At 38.9% G+C, this 24132-nt stretch overlaps 1 pseudogene; it reads left to right on the top strand.

The window, feature by feature from the left end:
- Window positions 1–8547: 8547 nt before the first annotated feature.
- Window positions 8548–10538, top strand: LOC101700843 (COMM domain-containing protein 3 pseudogene; annotated as a pseudogene).
- The last annotated feature ends 13594 nt before the right edge of the window (window positions 10539–24132 follow it).

The following is a 24132-nucleotide window of genomic DNA, read 5'->3' as shown; positions in this document are numbered from 1 at the left end:
ACCAAGGTATCTCTGTCAGCCTCAGGTGCCAGCATTGTTGGAGAACAGAAGCAGTAGGTGAGGACTTTTGCTCTCTTTGTTGAAATCAGTTTATCTCCCAGTCCTGAGTTAGAAATTGGTTTGAATCCTCCTGCAGGAAATTCTACAAACTCTTGTCTAGATAAAATTTGTATGCCCTGAAGAAGGACATAAAAAGCGGTTTCCATTTCTTGAGAGCACTGAAGAGCAAGAGTGGCATTAGTTCTGTGAGTTATGGCTCCTGTTAGAATAGTGGGGTTTGTTTGTTTGTTTGTTTGTTTTGAGCCAGGGTCTCACTATGTTTTCCAGGTTGGCCTTGAACTTGGAATTCTGCCTCAGCCTTCCAAGTAGCTGGAATTCTTGGATTACAGGCATGTGCCACTATGTCCAGTTTAGAATAATGCCCTTAATCAATGTCTTCATCTTTCCAGATGGCAGTCAACCACAGGAAGAGGTGGAATTTCTGTCTGTGCTACTGAAAACCACTGAGTAGCAGTTTGTCCTAACGTTGTATATCCTAGGATCTGGCAATAGAGAGAGGACACAGGAAGCATAACAATCCAAATGACACTTCTCTTGATCAGAGATTAAGGGTTGGTGACAAACATGACAAGGACTCATATTGCCTAGAAGCATGTTACAGAAGGTAATTTGGAAATGACACATCATTTATTTCTCTTTCCTATTCTTTGATAATTTTCATCATCCCTGGCTGTCCTCCATGCCCTAAATACAACAAAACATAAATTTAATTAGCATTTACAAGTGCTTGTCAACTTCATGTCATGTATGTTCTAGATTGCCCACAAATATTATTGGCCTAAAGGTGGAAACAAATATGATTTTCTGAAATGTTATTCAGAATATTTCAAATTTAATGCTCCAATGTAATAGCATCAGTATTTTGAAAATTTTATTGCTTTTCTCTTTATCATCTTAATTATGTCTTTTCTTTAAAGAGGTCAGCATATCTCCAGCAGCATGCTGGGTGAAGGGTAGTAATTAGGACTGAAAGTAGTAGATAACTTCTGTCATGCAAACCAGAACTTTGCAGTGAGACACCTGTCAAGGAAAAAGGAGATTTTTTTATTGCTCTTGGCTCCAACTTAACATGTTTGGAGCCAGACTTGGCAAACAAATCATTAAGTATTTCCTCTTTTTTCCTATGACACTATAAAAAATGTCTTTCACTGTGCTAGAAACAGGATGTGATGGAAGAAAAGTAAAAAGAAACTTCTTGTGATCCAGGGGATGGTAAGAAGTTAAAAAGGAAATGGAGGAAGGGAAATGTGAATGGTAAGAAACTCATCCTCTAAGGTGGTCATTTGCTTATTTGGGATTCTGGGAAAGCTATGCTGAGTGGCTTCACCTCAAAAAGAGATGCCTCAGGATAATTAGGAAAGTAGAGTACTGAGGAGAGAGAGAGAGAGAGAGAGAGAGACAGAGACACAGACAGAGACAGAGACTAATTTACATTCCAAAGCCTGCCTCAGAATCCATGTCACCTAGACACAGAGTTGAGAATCAGGAGCCAGCCATTGCACAAGGAGAGAGATGGTCCCTCAGCAGGAGTATTCAGGATGGATAGTGAGTGAAGGGAGATTCCCTTGAATGGGGCCAAAGGAAGCTAAATGTAGGCCAAGCCACCAAGGAAGGGTGATTAGGCCTTGATTGGACCAGGAAAACACTTTAACAGCCACTGAAATCTGTAGCCAAAACTTAAGTCAATTAACCCAAGGCACTAACAAATGTGCACTGGTGAACCAGGTCAAGGTCATAAGGACCTCTCTCCTACTTTATACCATAAGAATACAATAACCTGGCAGCTGGGGATGTAGCTCAGTGGTAGAGTACTTGCCTAGCATGGGGAACCCCTATATTTAATTCTCAGTGCTGGGTTGGGGGGTAAGAGAGAGGGTGGTAAGAATATTAAAAACTATACCCACCTCCCCCATTTACTTGCAGGTGAGACAGGGGTGAGGATATTTTCCTTTCTCATATTATCTACCAGATCACAAGAACAAATCAGCTATAAACAAATTAAATAAATTAAATCTCCTCAATTTCTATATCCTGAATAATTTTGCAACTTGGTGACAAAAATACTCAGATAAATATTTAGTTCACATCATTCTGCATTTAATCTCATAAAAATAAAATAAATTATTTCACTATAGGCAAAATTTATATATTTATGTGTGTGTGTGTGTGTGTCTGTGTATTTGTTTTTTTGGTACCTGGGATCGAACTCAGGACTTTGTGCTTTTAAGGCAGGTGTGGGTGCCACTGAGCTAAATCCCCAGCCCAACTATAGGCAAAATCTTTTATGAGGGGTATGAAGAATGATCAGTACTATTTGTGCTTAAATATCTAACATTTTAATCTCATGGATTTATTAAGTGTAGTAGTTTACATTATTTGCTCATACCCCTCCCCCCACCTTTCTATGGTTTACCATAGGCAAAACATTCTCCCCTACTCCTTTGATGTTGAGGCTAGCTATGTTACTTGTTCTAAACAATGGAATGTAGACAGGGAAAAGAGATATGTCAGTTTTGAGCAAGGAATTAAGAAGCATCATGTTTCTATTCTCTTCCCTGGTACTTTTCCCATCTGCCTTGAAAATAGCCCTCGTAGCCACTGATCCCAGAATAGAAACACATGAAACATGCCTAAACCCACCTCATGGTCCCCAGGAGAGCCGCCCTCACCCACATGAATATGAAAAAAAGTGATTTGGGACTTGCTTTTCATACACCTATAATGCAACAAAAGCCTGACTGATACATTAAGCAATTAACATTCTTTGTTTTTTGTTTTGTTTTGGTTTTTGTTTTGTACCAGGCATAGAACTCGGGTCCTTGTGCTTGAGCAGCAGGTGGCGAAACCACTGAGCTAAATCCCTGGCCCAAACATTCTTAAATGTGAAATAATTGGTTCTTCAAAACATTCATACAATTTTCATGGAACTGGTAGGCCAAATCACACATCTAATCATTTAAAATTCAAACATTGATTATAAACTTACCTTACTCTTTAAATAACTACTTAAGAATCACAAATTCAACATATCTGTCTCTTGTAAATATTTGAAACAACTTATAATAAAGACAAAGCACACACCAAACATTATATTGATTACCAGCATAGCAGAATTGGGATGGTTAAATGATTATTTCTCAATTGGGTTTGAAATCACATCACACAGTCCAGTGCAATTTAATCTCAAACTACTAGTTATTAAAATTTTGTTATCGGGGCGGGGATTTAGCTCAGTGGTTCCAGCGCCTGCCTTGAAAGTGCAAGGTCCCAAGTTCGATCCCCAGTATTGTTGTGCCCAGATGGCGAAGTTCCCAAAGACCACCAAGGAGCCGATTCCGATGTAAACACAAAAGGGTCATTTATTCAAGCTCGAGCAGGGGCACTCAACCGTCACCGACACAGCGGATCAGGATTGAGAGACACGAATTTTAAATCAGCAGGGTTTTTATTGTGGTTACAGCAAGGTTTGGGGATTTTCCATTTAGCGGTTACATGATTGGTTGATATTTAGCAAGCATGGGGTGTACATGGTGGCGGGGGGGGAGTGAGGGGTGGCTACATGTAGATTTTATGGGAAAAAGGAACAATCAGCACATTGACAGAATGTTTTATAGATAATGGGCCCGGGAGCGTCTGTTTTCTGGGCAGACAGGGGATTGAGTTAGGAGCTGTGTCTTTTTTTTTTATCTGTTGTCCCACAGCAAGGACATTTTATCATTATTTTATGTGCACAAAGGAGACTAGGGGAATAGTTGACTTCAGTGAAGTGGAATTTATGTCAAGGCCACTTTACTGTCTTATTTCAAGATGGAGTCAAACTTTAAAATGGAGTTAGGTCTCACAGTATCAAAAAAAAAATCTGTTATAATTAAAACTCACTACTATTGTTTTTAATTAATTGCCTTTCCTACAAATTTAAATTTCTTGATACATGGTTTCTCCTATAAACTGATATTTTCTTTCATGTTTTCTATGCCTGGCAGTACTTAACCATAAGTCTTACCACACAGATATAATAGTCTGGCCTTAGGGCATAACTGGAGACTTCTGTCTTATGAACATCTCATTGTAATTAGTAGGGTATCTACATTAGAGTTTCGCAGAGTTTAAGGTGCATCCCGATCACTGGAGAATCTTATTTAAATAAAGCCTGATTTAGTAGTCTGGTAGAGGCTCTGAAATTCTGCATCTCTAAGCTCACAAGTGATGCCAGTGAAACTGGTTGTTGAACCATGTGCTGCACAGCAAAGATGTAAGGATATTTTCTTATGGGTAGTGATGGGTTGAGTCTATGTGGACAATTATCTTCCTTGGGATATCTGGATTCTTTACTTTCTAGAAACACTTCATCTTCCCACATGATTATTAAATGTGGTGAACAAATTTTATCCTTATTAGGATAATATCTACCTCTTTGAATGTTCCCTGTATGTATTTTTTCCTGTATACAAAGAAATAAAGACATTTCTATACTTTTTTTTTTTTTGGTACCGGGGATCACTCTGGACCTTGCGCTTGCAAGGCAGGCAACAGAACCACTGAGCTAAATTCCTGGCCCAACATTTCTATACTTTATAAGAAAACTGTCAGGAAAGTTTTCAAAAGACAAAAAGAAAAAAAGTTTATTGGCAGCCTGGGTGATACACCTTTCCAGGTTTGTTTTTGTTGTTTTGGGGTATTTTTTTGAGACATGGTCTTACTATGCACTCAGGCTGGCCTCAAACTCACAGTCCTGCCTCAGCCTCCCGAGTGCTTGTATTACAAGCCACCATGCCTTTGAACTATTTTACACCTTTGTAAATTGTAGTGAACTAATATTATAAAGAATTCTTATTCATAGAAATGCAAATTAAAGCAGAATGCAATATTATTGCCCAATGGAATGCAATTGATTATTGATATTTATTATTTGCATCTGTTTGTAAACTCAAGTGGTCTATTTTTTGTGCACACACATACAGAGGTGTTTTTTTAGTGGTGCTGGGTATCAAACCCAGGGTCTCACACATGATAAGGCAAGTACTCTGCTGAACTATACCCCCAGACCTTTTGAAAAGAAGAAATTGAGGCCAAGTCTCACTAAACTGCCCAGGATGGCCTCCAGCTTGCAATCCTCCTGCCTTAGCTTTCTGAGCAGCTGGGATTATAGTTGTATATGTGGTTCCTTGACTCCTCTTTTGACTAAATGGTAAGAAAGCACCGATTCCCTTATTAACTAATGGTTTAAATAAAATCTCTCACATGGATTGATTTTATACATAAGCGAGTCATATGGATATAATACCCTCTTTTTAAAAATAACCTTCATTCAGACATATAGTTAATTGGAAAAAAGTAGTATTGTCTTATTTACTACTTTCACTAATAAGTAAAAATTAAATCATTTTCACCATTTTCTTGACTTATACCCACTCTTTTTATACTTTAACTTCTTTCTCTTAAGTCTCCTCATGAACTTAAGGCAAATAATCCTTTGATTCTTAACTTTTCAAAATTTAGCCAGTTCGAACATCTTGAATTTGGATCTTTTGCCCTTTCAGCACTTCCCTAACATATTTTTTAAAGAATCCTTGTTTTCTGGTAATAGAGGGTTATTTCTTGATCCATTTAAATTTTTTTTTCTATCTCAAGTCTTGGAAACTGCTAAATATTCTAAGGAGTTCAGGCTCCCTCTAGTGGTGAAAATCATCACAGACTCTTGAGATTGTATGGCAAGTGCCGTTGCCACCACTGCTGTGGGACCATTTGAGACATCACATAGCTGGAAAATAGTGTCTGTTTCAAGTTCTGAGTTTATGCTGCTTTTCCCCAAACATATTAAGTTGCTATACCATACTTTTCTTATAGTCTAGGGTTCCACTGGCCTCTACGACTTTTTTTTTTTTTTTTTTAGTACCAGGGATTGAACTCACAACCTTGTGCTTGCCAGGCAAGCACTACGCCGCTGAGCTAAATCCCCAGCCCAAGACTTTTATATGTTTATTTTCTAAAAAACAAAAAATGTGCTAGACTAATGGGGGGGGTGGTATCAGGAATTGAACTCCGGTCCTTGTGCTTTTCAGGCAGGCAGCGGAACCACTGAGCTAAATCCCCGACCCTAATTTTTTGTAAATTACTAAAGACATAGGTTACCAGATACAAAGAGGAAGCATTTGGGGAGGGCTATAAAACAAATTTTCTATTTGAATTCTAATTTGTTTCCTTGCTGTAATCCTGTATTTACATATGACCAGAGAAGAAGAGAAGGTCGGAAACCACAAACATTCAGGAAAATTACGTTAGAGATAGAATGGGGATGAGACATGAACCATGAACAAGAAAAACCAAACAATCTGTCTCAAACAAATCCCATTCCTCTGGGTACAGACTGGGTTCCAGTTTGCTGGAAGAAGTAAAATATTCATACTAACCTCCCACTTGGCAGAGATGGGCATGGTCTCCAAGTGTGGAGATCAAATGGGAAGAATGAGGCCTAATTGGCCTCTTCAGTGAGCACGGAGGAGAAAGAGGGCAGGCAAGTGTGCCGACACGCTGCAGGGAGAAGTAAAACACCCGAGGTTAAGTTGTTTACCCGGAGAAGTGCGGTGGAGGGTGGGAGGCAGATGAAGCCTGTGGAACTCTGATTGCTCTGAGTGAATAAAGCCAAGGTGCGCCAGTCAGTTGGGGCTCGAGGTTGGAGGGAGACGTGAGCCCCTTGGCCTTCCAGAGTTTAACTTGTTTCTGTGTCTCTTTATTTTTCATCTTCGTCACCCCTTGGTCAGGTTGGAGCTCAGCTTGTAGGCTGGTTCCTACATCCAAAGATGCTGGAATTGTGTCTAAAACCCCCTGGAGCTTTCTCTAAAGCAGGAAATATTTTTTTTCCACTGTGGGTTTTTATATTTGTCTATGAAAATCAGGTTTCACTTACTTGATTCTAAAGTTTCCTAATCCGCCCCCCCCCTTAGGTACAGTTTTGTCAGACCAAAATTGCATCCTGCCCCATCCAGAGGACCAGACCAATGACTAAAGCCAGATTTTTGGATCTACAAGCTGTTCCCAACAGTGTTAAATATGGCCACATCTGAGTTAGAGGGCTCAAACTGCCTCTGAACGCCCTGGTAAGACAGCCAGAAAGTAGAAAAGAGCTCCTGTCTGATTGGTTGTGGCTTAGCATACAGCACATGTGATCTGGGATTGTCTCTGAAAACTAGATTGTTCTCAAACACAATTAGGCATTTAAGATCTTTCTTCTCTCCCTCTCCTATCTCCCCCTACCACAAAACAGTTAAAGGCTGTTATGTCTCAGTAAGAGTCTAAGACAACATCACAGATTACCAGCTAAAGGATGTATTATATTTCAGTCTTGAAAATGTTTTCTCCTTACATATCTAAAGCAAGTAGCAGTCAATGCCAAGTGAATACAAAACCATGAAATGCTTCAGTCATTTCTAGTCATTGAAAAGTTAATATTGTTTAACAAAAAAGAGATAAATTATCCTTTAAAAATTGCAAAAAGCTAAATTTAGGAACACATATTACTCTCTTTTGGAGCATTCATAAGGCACAAAATTTGGAGAATGTGGTCTCACAAATACAAGGAAATGAAAAAAATTAAGATATTTTGCACAATCAGGGATTTAAGGGTAAAGTTATCACAATACCCACCTGCATGACACTGAAATCTTAATTGGCAATTCACAAACTCCATTGATCCAATTTCATCACATTCCAGCACTAGGTAAATGTCATTAGCAAGAATTCTTCATTTACTGAATGTCTACTATGCACCAGCTCCTATGTTAGCACCATAGGTAGAAAAATAAAAGTTCCTTTTATGCTTCTTCCAAGACCACTCTCAGTCCCAGTTTTATAAACAGTTCTCTGACTCAAGCTAGAGGACCTGGGATTTAGCTCAGTGGTGCCACTGCCTGACTTGAAAGCACAAGGTCCTGAGTTCGATTCCCGGTACCAAAAAAAAAAGAGGCTAGAAATACCCTACCTCAAAATTTTTAAAAAATTAAAAAGGGCTGAGGCTATAGCTCAGTACAAGGAGTCAATCTGCAGTACTCCAGAGGAGGTGGTGGGGGGAGACAGACAGACTTAGGAGAACCAGCATTGTTTGCAAAGGTATCTAGAGAAGGAATGGGCATTTTGCCTAAATAGAACTCAGTACCAAATTAGCTGGTAAGCAAAAGATGTTTCTAAGCAGCCAAAACAGATTTCACACATTCCAAATACTAAAAGTCATGGATAGAAGTCCTACACATGATGCCAGGAGCCCATGTGTTCCAATTATGTACACAATTCTAGCAGTTGTGATATAGGAACATACTGGCTCCTTTATAATGAGAAATGTTCAAAACTTACAAAGTTCATACTGAAAGGAGACTCTAGCAGGGAGGCAGAGTCAAATGAAGTCAAGGTTTAGCCTCATCTCCTTCTAGAGGGCCTTGTCACATTGTTTCCAAAGTATATTTGATTTACAACCCACAAGTGATAAAAGGGGAAATGGTGCTATATGACTGGAAAGTCAGGGGTCCCCCTGAAGGAACTGATCAGGATGGATGTTGTAAAGTCTTTAGAGAAATTAATCCCAAAGTTTCAATAGAGGGCCGGGGATTTAGCTCAGTGGTGCTGCCACCTGCCTGCGCAAGGTCCTGAGTTCCATCCCCGGTACCCATCCCCCCCCAAAAAAAGATTGAATAGACTTTTTGCCGTGTAGAAGAACATTAGGCAATTTTGTATCTAAACTAGCAATGTTTTCTTCAGCTAACTCTGTGTGGTGTGTGTGTGTGTGTGTGTGTGTGTGTGTGTGTCTATGTGTCTATGTCTGCATTCAGGGAAACCAATTCTTGTCTGGTTGTCTAATTCCCACTTCTTCACTAATGATTTAAATAAAACTTTGATATATTCTAACAAATAACTTTGTTCACGAATTTTGTTTATAAAGCTCTGTCTGTTCCACACATTTCTGAGATTCCCATCTGCCCTTCAGTCTATAAAGACTGATGAGTTCACAAGAATTTGGCTTTCTTCTTCACTCCTAGCCTTCACTCCTAGGAAGGAGCTGTCTTAACGACCACCTCAGAGTATGGCTTTGTTGACCATTTTGGTGTCTTTACGGATGGAACCAAGAGGGAGAGATTTCTCTTCACAGCCTCTCCTTGCCTAACTGCCAACATGGAGAAGAGACATAGAAAATTACCTGGCCTCGATCCTTTAGATATATCAGTACAACCATCACGCTATAATAAAATGCCAAAATCTCACTATGTTAAAATAACAAAGCTCTGTGCCAAGAGAAATGGGCTCATGGGCCCTTTCAGAAAGAACTTTGTAATACTTGCAACTTCCTTATTTTCGCTGTTTATCTGTTACTCCTTATTTGTTTCCCTAAAAATCAGTGGTAAAATTTAAAATGAAAGGAGCTACAGTGAGAGGTTTGAGAACATTTTTCTCTGTTTAGTCCTTACATTTCCTATCTTTTCCTTATGACCAATGTTAGCACTTTGGTTTATAATACGTTCCCACACAGTTTTTCTGTGTGTTGTGAATATGTTCTGCCTTCAATTTTTTTAATCATTTCCTCACAATTATGAAAGATTTTGAATGTTGATATACCGGTGGAATACTTGGGAACTGTATTCAACCTAGTTGGAGATTTAGAAATTCATGGTTATGTAACTTATTTGTTTTTGTCTTTTGTTGGATATGCTTGTGAAGTAAAGAGACTTAAAAGTAGGTGGAAGTGTGGTAGGGAAGAGGATAGAAAATAAGTCTGGAGGAGCTAAAAGGCCTGGCCACAAGACTGCCTGTGAGGAGTGAAAGATCAGAACTTTACCACCTTTAAAGGGTCATTCTGATTGTGTTTGCAGATAGGGGCACAGTGGTGAGGCAGGATGAAGATCATATAAGCACAGAGTCTGTGCAAAGAGGCTTCCAGATGCTGGCCGATCCCGGCTGCTTTGACTCCAATGTCTTCGCGCTTCTCCTCCGGGCGGCTTTCCAAGGCCTGCTGGATGCCCAGGCGGACGAGGCTATGCTAGATCACCCAGACTTGACACATAAAAACCCAGTGGTTTTAAAACATCGTCATGCAGCAGCTGCAACTTATATACTGGAGGCAGGAAAGCACGGAGCTGACAAGTCAACTCTGAGCACCTATCTAGAAAACTGTAAATTTCACTGAGAGCAAACAGAACTGTTTTGCACAGAATATCAGAATAATAAGAATTCCCTAGAACTCCTACTGGGAAGGCAGATCTCTCCCTCATATAACTGATGTTTCTTGGAGCTTGGAATATCAGATAAAGACCAATCAACTTCATAAGATGTAAAGACCTGCCTATTTGGTGACCTTTAATGTAGAGAACACTGATTCCCAATCCTACCCAGAGATTAGTTTTAGCTGCAACATGGAACAATTACAGGACTTAGTAGGGAAACTTAAAGATACTTCAAAAAGCCTGGAAAGAGCAACTCAGTTGTAAGCTGGAGAAGTTAAGGATCCTCCCGAATCTAGAAGAAAACCAGAAATGCCTTGAATCGTCATTGGTGCGACCTGGATGTCCTCATTTTAAGTAGAAAAAAAAAGTTTCCTCTTGAATTTGCCATTAATTTTGACTTTTATTTTTTAATGTATGTGAAAGAGTTGAGGGGAATTCTGTGCATTTCACCCATCTTTGGCATTACCTGTACATCTCCTATTTTGATCTTTTTCAAGTTTTATGAAAAGAAATTTACACCCTGAATAAATAAAGTGTTGTTCCCATGGGGAAAAAAAAAAGATAATATAAGCACAGGAGAACACAATTATCCTAAAAACGCTGCAGTGAGTTGTGAAGGAACCACAGATGGACACTTAAAAAGAGGTAAATGTTGAAGCTTAGTGGAAATGAATTTTTAAAAAAGCACTTGCTGCCTGCAGCCAATTTGACCTATGAAATAAACCAAGATTAACAAACTAACTCATTTTTGCACTTAATTATGCTCATCGAGTCTATGCTGGGCAATGGGCAATGTATGGGTCAGTGATGGCGAACCTTTTAGAGGTTTCAGTGATTTAAAAAAAAAAAAAACCAGCCTACTGTGGTGCGTGTGCCCTAGGTTTGCCACCACCGGTATAGATGTCCAAATTACAGATGTCACAGCTAACAAGACAGTCCCAGTGGAAAAAACACTGATGTATGAACAGACAAGTAAAACACTATTTAAATGTTCAGGCAGGAAAGCACAGAGGAGGAGCAAATAACTTAGGATTTTGTTGCTGGTGGTGGTGTTGATTTGTTTTTGCAGGAAAGTACAATCAGAGAAGGCTTCCTGCAAGAAGAAACATGATAAGTTAGACATGATAAGTGAGAACTTTTGCCAGCCAGGCAAAGAGTAGAGAGCAAGACCCAAAAGCAGAAAATATCACTGTAACTAGATGAGGGTCTTGCAAGGCTTTTTTTCCAGGACCTTGGTACCCTGAACAAAGAAATGGACAAAGCACACAGAAAAGAAGCCGGTTGTACATTTACTGAAGGTGGAAGACACAGGGTGAGAATAAGCCATGAATAGGTGTACAGTGCCCCTGAGGGTAGGGAAAGGGGCCCTTAGTTTGGCTTCTACCTCATCTAAATATGGATTGGGACAATTGACCTATCAAAACTTACTTGGCCTCATGTCAGATACAAATTGTCCTATCAAAACTCACTTGACTTCTCCCTCAATGTAATTGAAGAAGCAGAAACAGTGTCTTTTGATTGGTCAGGCTCATATATAAACGAAGGATTCAAATAAACGACTTTTTAATATAAACTAGTAGGCTCTGAGGAAAAAAGACATCATTCTCAGATATGACATTTTGTGAAGAAATTTGAACATTTTCTTAAACTAAACACTACTAAACACTCTAAACAAATAAATAAACAAGGAAAAAAATGAAGGATTGAGAATACTGCTTTCTGATTGGTCCTGTATACAGTGCTCAGGAGCCATAAACCTGGAGTCATCTTGAGTCCTGTGTTCTGTGCATGTCTTTTCTTTTTAGGCACCATCTCACTCAACCTATTAGCTGTGGATCTTTATCCACATCCCACCTAGCTGGTTGTCCAGTTTACCCCAGCCTCACCTCAGCATCCTGGGTCAGGGAGGGTCTGGTGATGATAATCCATTTAGCCGGAGCATTGAGGGCAAGAGCCAGAGTCCCAGGAAGTTGGTGAGAGAGAAGGCCAGAGAAGAAAGCAGATTCTTAGTATTTATACTTCACATTGATTTACCTTTGGCTAATAGAATGGCCAATACTAAAGCCAAATGTAAGCTGGATTTACAGGTCTCTCATTTCTTACTTGAGATGAAAGCCTAGAAGTTCACAGTTTTGTTTTCTAAGCATGTGGGAGAAAGAGCTGGTAGAAGAGAACCTCATTGCTAAGGTGTTGTGATTGATCTAATCAGTTGTCCTTCCTGGTATAATGAAAATGAGATAGCCTCAGAGCCATTAGAGACTCAAAACCTAAAGACCAGCTATATCTGGAAGACAGCTCTTAGAAGCAGTCATTCCTTAAGGGTTCTAAATACATCAACAAAGATACTTACAATAAGCAACGTCAAAATATCAACCCAGGAACTAAACCAAGGACAGTACCAAAAACAAAAATGAGAAGACATTTAAGTAAGGTGACTTCCACCCCACAAAAGGTAAATTCTGGGGGAAACAAGGTGGAAAAGTATGATGATGAACCACCTGGACACACTGAACTGATAGCACAGGAAGTAACAAAACAGATGAATGAGGCTCTAGAAAAATTCAACACAGAAAAAATCTCCCAGATAACTATACAGTTGGTGAGCAGAGTGAAAGACATGATTTAGAGGCTCTAGAACAGAAACAGATTAAAAAAAAAATAGATGAGCTCAGAAATATCCTGGAAACCATGAATGCCCAGCATAAGAAAGATATAGAAACCATGATCACCCAACATAAGAAAGAAATGGAATCCATGAAACAGATTCAGATATTCAGGAGATTAAAAACTCCATTGAAATGGGCTGGGCATTTAGCTCAGTGGTTCCGGCACCTGCCTTGCAAGCACAAGGTCCCAAGATCAATCCCCGGTACCAAAAAACAAAAACAAAAACTCCATTGAAAGCATGCAGAGCAGATTAAGGAAATCTGAAGATAGAATATCAGATATAGAAGACAGGATTGCAGTTAAGGACCATGAAAACAGATTTCTTAAAAATAGAAAGGGACCACGAGAAATCAAGCCAGCAGCTGCTAGATGATACAAAGAAGAATAACATAAGAATGATAGGAGTCCATGAAAAAACAGGAGAAAGTACCATTTACATTAAAAAACTTCACAGAAGTAATAGTAGAAAACTTCCCAGACAGAGGTGGAGAACTAGACATACAGATAAGTGAGGCATATAGAACTCCAACTAGCCATGATAAAAAAAACAGTCTACACCTAGACATATAATGGTCAAGATCTGAGAAACCCAACAGAAGAACAAAATCCTACAGGGAGTTAGAGAAAAGAAACAAATCACCTACAAAGGAAAGCCCATCAGAATCATGGCAGACTACTCAACACAAACCCTCAAATCAAGGAGAGCCTGGAGTCAAGTATTTTCATCCCCTAAAAGAAAATAACTTCCAACCTAGATTGTTGTATCCTGAAAAATTACCTTTCAGAATTGATGGGGAAATTAGATACTTCCATGACAAAGAACACCTGAGAAATTTCATGAACACCAAACCAGCACTCCAAACAATTTTAAGCAATATCCTAGAAAAAGACAATGAAGGTCACAACTCCATGAGGCCCAACAGAGGGAAGCAACCAGACAAGGTAAGACACTATAGGGAAAGGGGGAAAAAATAAGAAATAAAAGAGCCAACAAAAGTAAAACATCATGACAAGGATGAGTCAGTATCTATCAATTATAACTATCAATGTTAATGGCCTCAATTCACCAATCAAAAGAAATACACTGACAGAATGGATTAAGAAGCAAAATCCAACAATATGCTATATACAAGAAACACACCTACCTCAAAAGGAAATTCATAGACTGAAAGTAAAAGGATGGAAGACAGTTCTCCACAAGACAGGAACCCAGAAAAAAGTAGGCGTAGCAATCTTATTTGCAGACAGAGTAAATTTCAAACCAAAACTAATTAAGAGAGACAAAGATAGTCACTACACCCTTGTGAAGGGAACAACCCAAGAGGAAGAGATGACAATCCTAAATATATATGCACCAAATATGAATGCACCCAACTATACAAAACAAATATTAATGGACATGAAAAACCAAATAAGCACTAATATAATTGTAGTGGGGGACCTCAATATCTCACTATCACAAATAGACAGATCATCTAGACAACAATTAACAATGAAATTCTAGAACTGAACCAAGCTATTGAACAAATGGGCTTAATAGATGTTTACAGAGTGTTCCACCCCACAAAATCAGAATACACATTCTTTTTGGCTGCACATGGGTCATTCTCCAGAATAGACCACATGCCAGCTCATAGGACATGTCTAAGTAAATGTAAAAGAACTGAAGTTACCCCCTGTATATTATCAGACCATAGTGCAATAAAATTGGAGATCAATAACATAAGAAATGGCAAAACTCCCACAAACACATGGAAATTGAATAACACCCTCCTGAACAACCAATGGGTCACAGAGGAAATTAAAGAAGAAATTAGACAGTTTCTGCAAGTAAATGATAATGCCAGTACAATCAACAGAAATCTATGGGACACAATGAAAGCAGTTCTACATGGGAAATTCATAGCAGTGAATGCCCATATTGGGAAAACAGGGAGAACTCAAATAAACAACCTAATGCAGAACCTCAAGCTCCTAGAAAAAGAAGAGCACAAGAAACCCAAAGCTTATACAAGAGAGGAAATTATAAGGATCAGAACAGAAATCAATGCAATGGAGACTAAGAAAACGATACAGAAAATTGATGAATCAAAGAGTTGATTTTTCAAAAGAATAAATAAATTCAATAAATCTTTAGCCAACCTTATCAAAAAAAGGAAAGAAAAGACTCAAATCCATGCAATTAAGAATGAAAAAGGTGAAGTCCCCACAGACCCAGCAGAAATCCGGAGGCTCATCAGTACCTACTTTGAGAACCTGTACTAAGAAATGGTCAGATTCCTGATTACGTATGAATTGCCAAAGTTAAATGAAGAAGATATAGAAATTCTAAATATCCCAATTACAATAAGTGAAATTGAAAATGTAATAAAAAATTTACCAACAATCCTAATTTACAATGATGGTTTCCCTGCTGAATTCTATAAGACATTTAAAGAAGAACTATCACCATTACTCTTTAAACTCATCCAGGAAATTGAAAGGGAAGTAAGGCTTCCAAATTCATTCCTGGAAGCAAGTGTTACTTTGATTCCAAAACCAGGGAAAGACCCAACACAAAAAGAGAACTACAGGCCAATCTCCCTAATGAACATAGATCCAAAAATCCTCAACAAGATACTGGCAAACAGAATACAGAGGGTCATCAAGAAGATCATACACCCTGACTAAGTCAGATTTATCCCAGGGATGCAAGGATGGTTCAACATTCATAAATCAATAAATGTAATACACCATATTAACAGAGTCAAGGACAAAAACCATATGATCATCTCAACAGATGCAGAAAAGGCATTCAACAACATCCAACATCTAATTATGATAAAAACTCTACAGAAAAATGGAATAGAAGGTCTTTATCGCAATCTGATTAAGGCTATCTATGAAAAACCAACAGCCAAAATCATACTAAATGGTCAAAAACTGAAAACTTTCATGATAAAATCAGGAACAAGACAAGGATGCCCACTATCACCACCCGTTTAATATTGTTCTCGAAATATTAGCCACAGTAATTAGAAAAGAGAAAGAAATAAAAGGAATAAAGATAAGAAAGGAAGAAGTTAAACTGTCATTATTTGCTGATGATATGATACTTTACATAGATCCAAAATACTCAGCCAAAAGACTTCTAAACCTAATTGACAAATTCAGTAGAGTAGCTGGATATAAGGTCGACACTCAAAAAACAATAGCCTTCTTATACACAAATAGGAGACTCACTGAGAGAGAAATTAAGGAAACAATTCCTTTTACATTAGCATCCAAAAAAATGAAATATCTAGGAATCAATCTAACAAAGGAAGCAAAAGACCTCTACACTGAAAACTACAGCACTCTGAAAAAGGAGATCGAGGAGGATATAAGAAAATGGAAAGACATCCCTTGTTCCTGGGTAGGAAGAACCAATATAGTGAAAATGGCCATACTTCCAAAACTACTGCATAGATTTAATGTAATGTCAGTTGAAATTCCAACAATATACTTCACAGAACTAGAGAAAACAATCCAAAAATTCATTTGGAACCCGAAGAGACCTAGGATAGCAAAAGCAATTCTAGGCAACAGAAACATGGCTGGGGGTATCACAATCCCCAACTTGAAACTATATTACAGGGCTGGGGATTTAGCTCAGTGGTTCCGTCACTTGCCTTGCAAGCATAAGGACTGGAGTTCGATCCCTGGTACCAAAACAAAACAAAACAAAACAAACTATACTACAAAGCTACTGTGATAAAAACAGCATGGTACTGGCAAAGAAACAGACCTGAGGATCAGTGGAATAGATTAGAAGATGCAAAAACAACTCCAGACATACTCACCTACCTCATCTTTGACAAAGGGGCCAACCACCCTCATTGGAGGAAAGATACCCTATTTAATAAATGGTGTTGGAAAAATTGGATTTCACCCTGCCAAAGATTAAAACTAGACTCATACCTATCACCGTGCACTAAACTAAGATCAAAGTGGATTAAAGATCTAAATATTAAGACAGAAACACTAAACTTGCTGGAAGACAAGTTAGGCAGAACTCTTGAAGACATTGGCATAGGAAAAGACTTTATGAACAAAACCTCAGTAGCATTTGAACTAGCACAAAGAATCAACAACTGGGATCTCATTGTATTAAAAAGCTTCTGCACTGCAAGAGAAACCACCAACAGAGCTAAGAGACAACCTACAATGTGGGAAAAAAATTTTAGCAGCTGTACCTTAGACAAAGGACTACTATCTAGAATATAAAAAGAACTGAAAAAAAATCAGACTCCCCAAATTCAAAAGCCCAATTCAAAAATGGGCATCTGAAATGAATGGACATTTCTCAGACAAAGAAGTAAAAGCAGCAAATAAATATATGAAAAAATGTTCAACATTGCTGGTCATTCGAGAAATGCAGATGAAAACAACACTGAGATTCCACCTCACCCCAGAAAGAATGGCTGCTATCATGAAGTCAACCAATAACAAATGCTGGCGGGGTTGTGGGGAAAGAGGAACCTTTCTCCATTGTTGGTGGGAGTGCAGACTGGTGCAACCACTGTGGAAGTCAGTATGGAGATACCTCAAAGAACTAGGACTAGAGGTCCCATTTGACCCAGCTATTCCCCTGCTGGGTATCTTCCCAAAAGAATTGAAAGAATCATACCACAGCGATATATGTTCACCCATGTTTATAGCAGCACAGTTTGTAATAGCTAAAGCTTGGAAACAACCCAAGTGCCCATCAACTGAAAACTGGATAAAGAAGATGTGGTTTTTTTATAAAATGGAGTACTACTCAGCCATAAAGAATGACAAACTAGAGACATTTATAGCTAAATGAATGCACATTGAGGTGATACTCTTAAGTGAAATAAATAGGACACACATGTGTAAATACTGAATAGTTTCTCTAGTGTGAGAAACTGAAAGTGTAAATAAGAATTAAAATGATTAAAATGAATAATTGATAATTTGAAACAGGAAGAAAAGATCCAAAGGGGTAGGGGAAGTGGGAGGGGAAGCAAAAAGGAAATGAGGGAAAGGAAAATTTATGAGGAAAAAAAAATGGAAACAAAATCTATGTAAATAGGGAAGGGTGGAGGGAGTGAAGGGCACACAGGGAATGGGGGAAAAATAAGAACCAAGATACATCATGTACAGGTACAAGCACCCAATGATAAATGTAAATGTATTGTATACCTAAAATGTACCAATAAAAGAACTAAAAATAAATAAATAAATAAATAAATAAATAAATAAATAAATAAATAAATAAATAAAGGAGAGGTTTAATTTGACTCATGGTTGGGGGAATTCAGTCTGTAGTTGGCAGAAACAATGGTGGAAGAGGATAGCAAAGGAAAGCTGCCCACTTTATGGCAGCCAGGAAGCAGAGAGGAGGGGCCAGGGATTTAGCTCAGTGGTTTCACCACCTGCTGCACAAGTGCAAAGACCTGAGTTTGAGCCCTAGTACCAAAATTAATTAATTAATTAATTAAATTTAATAAAAATAAAAAGGACTGGGGATGTAGCTCAGTGTAGAGGCTCCAGGTTCAATCCCCAGTACTAAGAAGAAAAAAAAATGAAGCAGAGAGCAGAAGGAGGATCTGGGCAGGCGGATACACCTTCCAAAGGCACACTCCCAGTGACACACCTCTTCCAACCAGGCCCACCTCATAACTGCACATTTAGCTATGAACTCATCAGTGGCTCAGTCCACTGTTGAATATAACACCCTCATGACCCAATTACCTTCTAAAAGCCCCATATCTGATACGTATGAGATGGCAGTGGCGGGGGTGGGGGGGATTCTAAACCTAAACCATGACCGAAATAAGTGAAGCCTATCACTAGAACTCCTCTAGAAAATGCTACTCAGCCTTACCTCCACTTACCAAATTAACACTCTGAAAGCTCTTTTTTGTGTTAGAAGCTGAGGGACTCTCCCTCTTACTGAGCCTTTTAATGACATCAGTCCTCAAGTAAGACATAAATTGCCAAGGAGGCATGTGTGAAACTGCTTCACATCTTTAACGTCTTGGCTTGCCCAGGACAATGGGAGACCTTGACCATAGGATATAGCTAAAGATGTATACTATTATCTGTTGTCTTTTCTTGGGGGTTTGGGGGTTACTGAATTTCTTTACTTTGAGGAATGGTACAAATTTTAAAACTTAAGTGGATGTTTTGATACAACAAACAGAAAAGATAAAAGTAAACCTAACATTCATGTTCTGCCTCTGTGCCCTGACATCCCATGGCTGAGAGGGAGTCAGCCTAAGGATTAGTTCTCATCATCACTGTCTCCCAGGCTGTGCTTTTCAGAAAGTTATTCTTCCATGCCAGATTAGGGCTCCATTTTGTGCAAGTTGGTTACGTGGTCACCAAACTCACTGGTGGATTTCACCTGCTCATTCAGGTAAGTCCCAATAAAGTCACAAAAGTGTGGGCCATTTTTATTAGTGACCAGTTTATGCAGTTCCATTAATGCCTAATCTATGCTTTTTTCCAAGGGTAATGCACAGTCCCTTGCATTCAGCCCACCCGCCCAATCCTCACAGTCTGATTTCTTGACATCCTAAAGGAAGATGCAGCCACCTCCTTGGTGCTGCAGCTTCATCAGTTTCTCAGCATATTCCCTCTTCTCATGAGACTGATGAAGAAACTTTTTTGGCAAAATTCATTAAAGACACATCATTGCAGTCAAAGCAGTAAGACATGGACAGGTAGAGGTAGGAGTTATAAAGCTCCAGGTTATCTGGTGGTTGATGGCCTCCAGTCCTGGTGGAAGTTCTGGCACCTGTTCAAGGAGGATGTAATCAGCATGTCTGTGGCTGAGGAGAGGTGGCAGCTGCAGCTGCCCAGCAATGGACAGCACTGCCTTAGGGAATCCAAGTGTGTTTCAAGGAAGTGGCAAAGGGCTGCTGACTCTGAGTGTCTAGCCAGAGTCAGGGCTTGAGCAATCATTCTGCCCAAGCACTGTTGAAGCAAGTAACCACGGAAACCATGTGCCACACATATTATTATTCTATAATCTCTGTCAAGAAAGCTGCTATTTAGGAGGGAACAGTGGCACACACCTGGAGTCCTGCCCACTCTAGAGACCAAGGCAGGAGGATCACAAGTTCAAGGCTAGCCAGGGCAACTTAGCAAGACCCTATCTCCAAATAAAAAGCACTGAGGATGTAGCTCAGTAGTAGAGCATCCCCCTGGTTCAATCCCTCAGTACTGACAGATAGATAGATAGATAGATAGATAGATAGATAGATAGATAGATAGATGGATGAATGGACAGCTGACTGCTATTCATGTTTAAAACCCAGATCTTTTAGCATAGACTTTCTGCACAGCCCTAAGCAAAGTAAATGTTTTCCCTCTCAGGGTTCCCATATCACTTTGCATATACTCATACTAAAGCCCTTATGAATGATATTTTCTCCACACTCATCCCATTCCAAATACAGTATCTTGCTTATTATCCAGTACATAGTAGATAAATAATAACCGTTGCCTAAATAGCCTGAATTGGCATTGGATTAAGTAGGTATTGGTGGCAAACAAGTAGGCAAGAGATGAGCTATGCTGTGGTCTTGACCTCTCACCCAGGAGCAGCAAGAAAGAAAAGTCACAACTGTGGAGTCCCAGCCATCACTGGGAGGAAAGGCAGGCAGGGATGGCTCCAAGGGGGACCAGGGAAGCCACGGCATGGGGTGATCCCCTAAGGTCCAGTTATACTGAGGAAGGCCCACTCAGTGGGTGAGTACATGACACTAATGGAGAAATACCTTTCTCTTTATTTAGGATCAGTATAGTAGGGTAGGAGTATGGGCATCTGGGGTTGGATTCCCTGCCACTCTCCACCTCTGTGTGCTAAGGCAATTTGCTAAATCTCTCAAAATTTCTGTTTCCTCATCTGTAAAGTGAGGATGGATCGTAGTATACCTATATTATATTTATTGTTCCCATTAAATGAGATAATGCATGTGTATTATTTAGCATAGTACTTATCACTAGTGAGCACTCAATATCTGTTATCTTTTTAATGGTATTACTGCAGACATAATCTTCTGTCTGCCATAGGAAGTAATCTATGCTCTTCAGGGAAACACTACTACCCAATTCACTCAACTGGGCTTCCAGTATCAGCTTTAGAAAGTGCCCAGAGACAAGGACTATAGCTTCTACATTCAGAATTCCCTTTGGCAATTAGTTATTCTATATAATTTATGTTTAAATGCCCATATTACTAGGTAGTTTATGGCACTAGAGACTAGTTCTATTTATTAAATGAATTACCAATAAACAAACAGCAAACAGAAGGAAGTAAAACTATTTGCTAATTCATGTATTGAGAAAAGTTTCCATTTGCAATCTATTATGGTGACTGGCCTAGTTCAGTGCTTTGCATAAATATTTATACATTTGAATCAAAGTGGTTGTGAGATATTCTGTATCTATGTATCTGTTTAAGTATCAGGAGATCCAAGTCAACATTCATGTAGCTAGCAAATCAGAGGAAGAACTAAACAACCTAAACAGAAATCCTTCCATAGGATGATTTATTGTCATGTTGTCTTCTTTAACTAAAACAGCACTTCAGTTATAAGCTGTAGTTACAGTGAATTAGTGTATGAATTACAGGAAAACAGCCAATTAAGCAATTACAAGAAATATATCAACCTCGTTGGGTTTCAATTCCTTAAGGATATTTGAGATAATTTCCTTTCATTCTTGAGTCTTTTTCATTAGAACACTTAAGCATAGAATTCATAAATTTTAAACTAATGTTGTGACTAAATTATACTTTATTTTAATTTCAGCATCAGATGAAAATAGAAGACTAAATATGTTTGGTACTTTAATTAGAGAGAGATAGAGGGAACCATTACGTCATTACATTCCCAGGCATGGCCACTTGAATTGACTTAGCAGCATGTGATTTGAAAACCACTACTTGTTCCTTTTGCAATAACTTTTAAAGGAATGTTGACCTCTTTATATTGTACTTTCTTTTCTTTTCTTTTCTTTTTTTTTTTTGGTATGAGGGATCGAACTCAGGACCTTGCGCTTGCGAGGCAGGTGCTGGAACCACTGAGCTAAATCCCCAGCCCTATATTGTACTTTTAATGTCAAAATTCCATTTGAGAGTTATACCTAAAGTGCAAAGTTGTAAAGAACATTTTTGAGCATTTTTCCTTACGTATGAATTTTTAGAAATATAATATTGGGAAAGGCAAGGCAAATGAATCACTCAGAAAACCTAAAATTTGAGATGTGCAAGGGAAAAATAGTGTTTGGCAATTGAATTGCTCAGTTAAGAGTTAAGAGCCAAGTCCCATTCTTCTGACTTCCTCTTCCTTCATGCTCAAGGCTGTTTGATAACATCTAGGTAAGAGGTATGAATAGATATTTAGGAAACGTGGGTAATTACTTCCCACTCATCAAAGACTGATTTTCTTACAGTTAACAAAGTCACAATAACTATGTAGCACACAACATTTTTGATTTGCTACTACATGTCAAACACCATTAGGTACTACTTTCCCACAACAGTATCACAAGACATGCATTATTATCTCCGTTTTCTAGCTGGGGAACCTCAGCTAGGTTCAGAGAGGTTAAGTAACATGGTTTGCATCACACAGATACTAAGAAATAGAAGCAGGGACAGACTCAGGTCAGCTTTATTCTATTCCACCTTGCCTCCTAATTGTTAAGACAACAACAACAACAACAAAAATTCTCATGAAGTTTTGCTTGGAATCATGAATGGATTCAGGTTTTGTGGAGCCTAGGTTTATATAATTTGAGGAAGAGAAATTCTTTAAGAAAATGAATGCCAAAAAAAGAAGATGAATGCCAAAATATCCTATTTTGCAAATTTTATAAAAATAATATGAGCACATGAACAGATTATGACCCCTCCCCTGTCCATTTGGTTTTTCTTTTTTTTTTTTTTTGGTACCGGGGATTGAACTCAGGTCCTTGCACTTGTGCAACAGGCATTGAAACCACTGAGCTAAATTCCCGGCCCTCCCCTGTCCATTTGGAAGGAGCTCGAGCAAGCTATACTTAAGCTTCAATAATGTCATAGAAAATCCACTTCTGCTGGGGATTCAACTCGGGACAGAAGGTGCTTTTGTGATAGAACAATACATTCTGATGGCTCCAGACACCTCCTTCTACCCTAAAAATATACATTGCTATAGGAAACTTGCTGGCCATGAGGGTATGTTGGTCAGGGTCTTCACATAGGTGTACACTTAGACAGGAATGGAAGTGAGAACTTGTCTCTTTCTATCTCTAGTCTAAATGAATCAAAATTGTTCAAAGGAGTTGGGTGGCATAACCCAAATTAGGAAATAGGAAAGAGCAACAAGATCCCTAGGAGATTATTTTCCATAAAGACAGGAAAAGATAAATTAAGAGATCAGCTGAGGAAAGTGAACTTTCAATCTGGATCCATTACTGATTGGAGGTGTCCCCAACACAGGCATCCCAACAGTAGGCTCAAAGTCCAAGGAAGTACCCATGTTAATAATAAGCATTCAAATGTGGCAAGAGTTTAGTATTTTTAGTATAGATTCCATCTGATTACCAATAGCACACATCTGCTCTGCACAGTGAAGAATGAGTATGGCCTGGGCTGGGGTCTGCAATATCCCTGGCGTCAATAATTACAGCATGTGTCCCAGTTTGAGCTGTAGCTTTTTTGGCTTACTATAGTTCATAGTTACCCTGAAGGTCAGCTTAACAACAGTGGCAACAGCGAGAATAGTCACTGGGCAACAGGAAATGGCCCTGGCAGGGCAATCCTCAGGCTGCTCTGGTTTCAGAAGGCAGGGCACCACATGTTCACCAACACTGCATCAGCAGCACATTCTAGAGTTCCAGCATCGAAGCAGCACTGTGGAATCCTGTAGCCTCAAGAGGGCACAAGTTTTGAGTTTGCTAAGAAAAAATTTCATCTTGAAGGGCAGACACCTGGACATGTATCAGCACCCATGGGGCTCCTTGGATATACTCAGGGAGGAAAACTAAAAATTAAAAAATAAATTTTAAAAAGACAACTTCTTGCAGTCACACATGCCATACTAACTTGAGTGGTAAAAGGTGTGTCTGGTTAGGGTTATATGAGGACATGCTTTTCCCAGGTCACTTTGAATACTTCTTTGCTAGATCCTTTTACTCCTTGAGGTCTGATTCAGTAATCTGC

The sequence above is a fragment of the Heterocephalus glaber genome, unplaced genomic scaffold (genome assembly GCF_053883595.1).
Source record: "Heterocephalus glaber isolate CG9 unplaced genomic scaffold, H.glaber_assembly_v1.0 deba00000676, whole genome shotgun sequence".
Taxonomy (NCBI): Eukaryota; Metazoa; Chordata; class Mammalia; order Rodentia; family Bathyergidae; genus Heterocephalus; species Heterocephalus glaber.
This window is presented reverse-complemented; position numbering and strand designations above follow the sequence as displayed.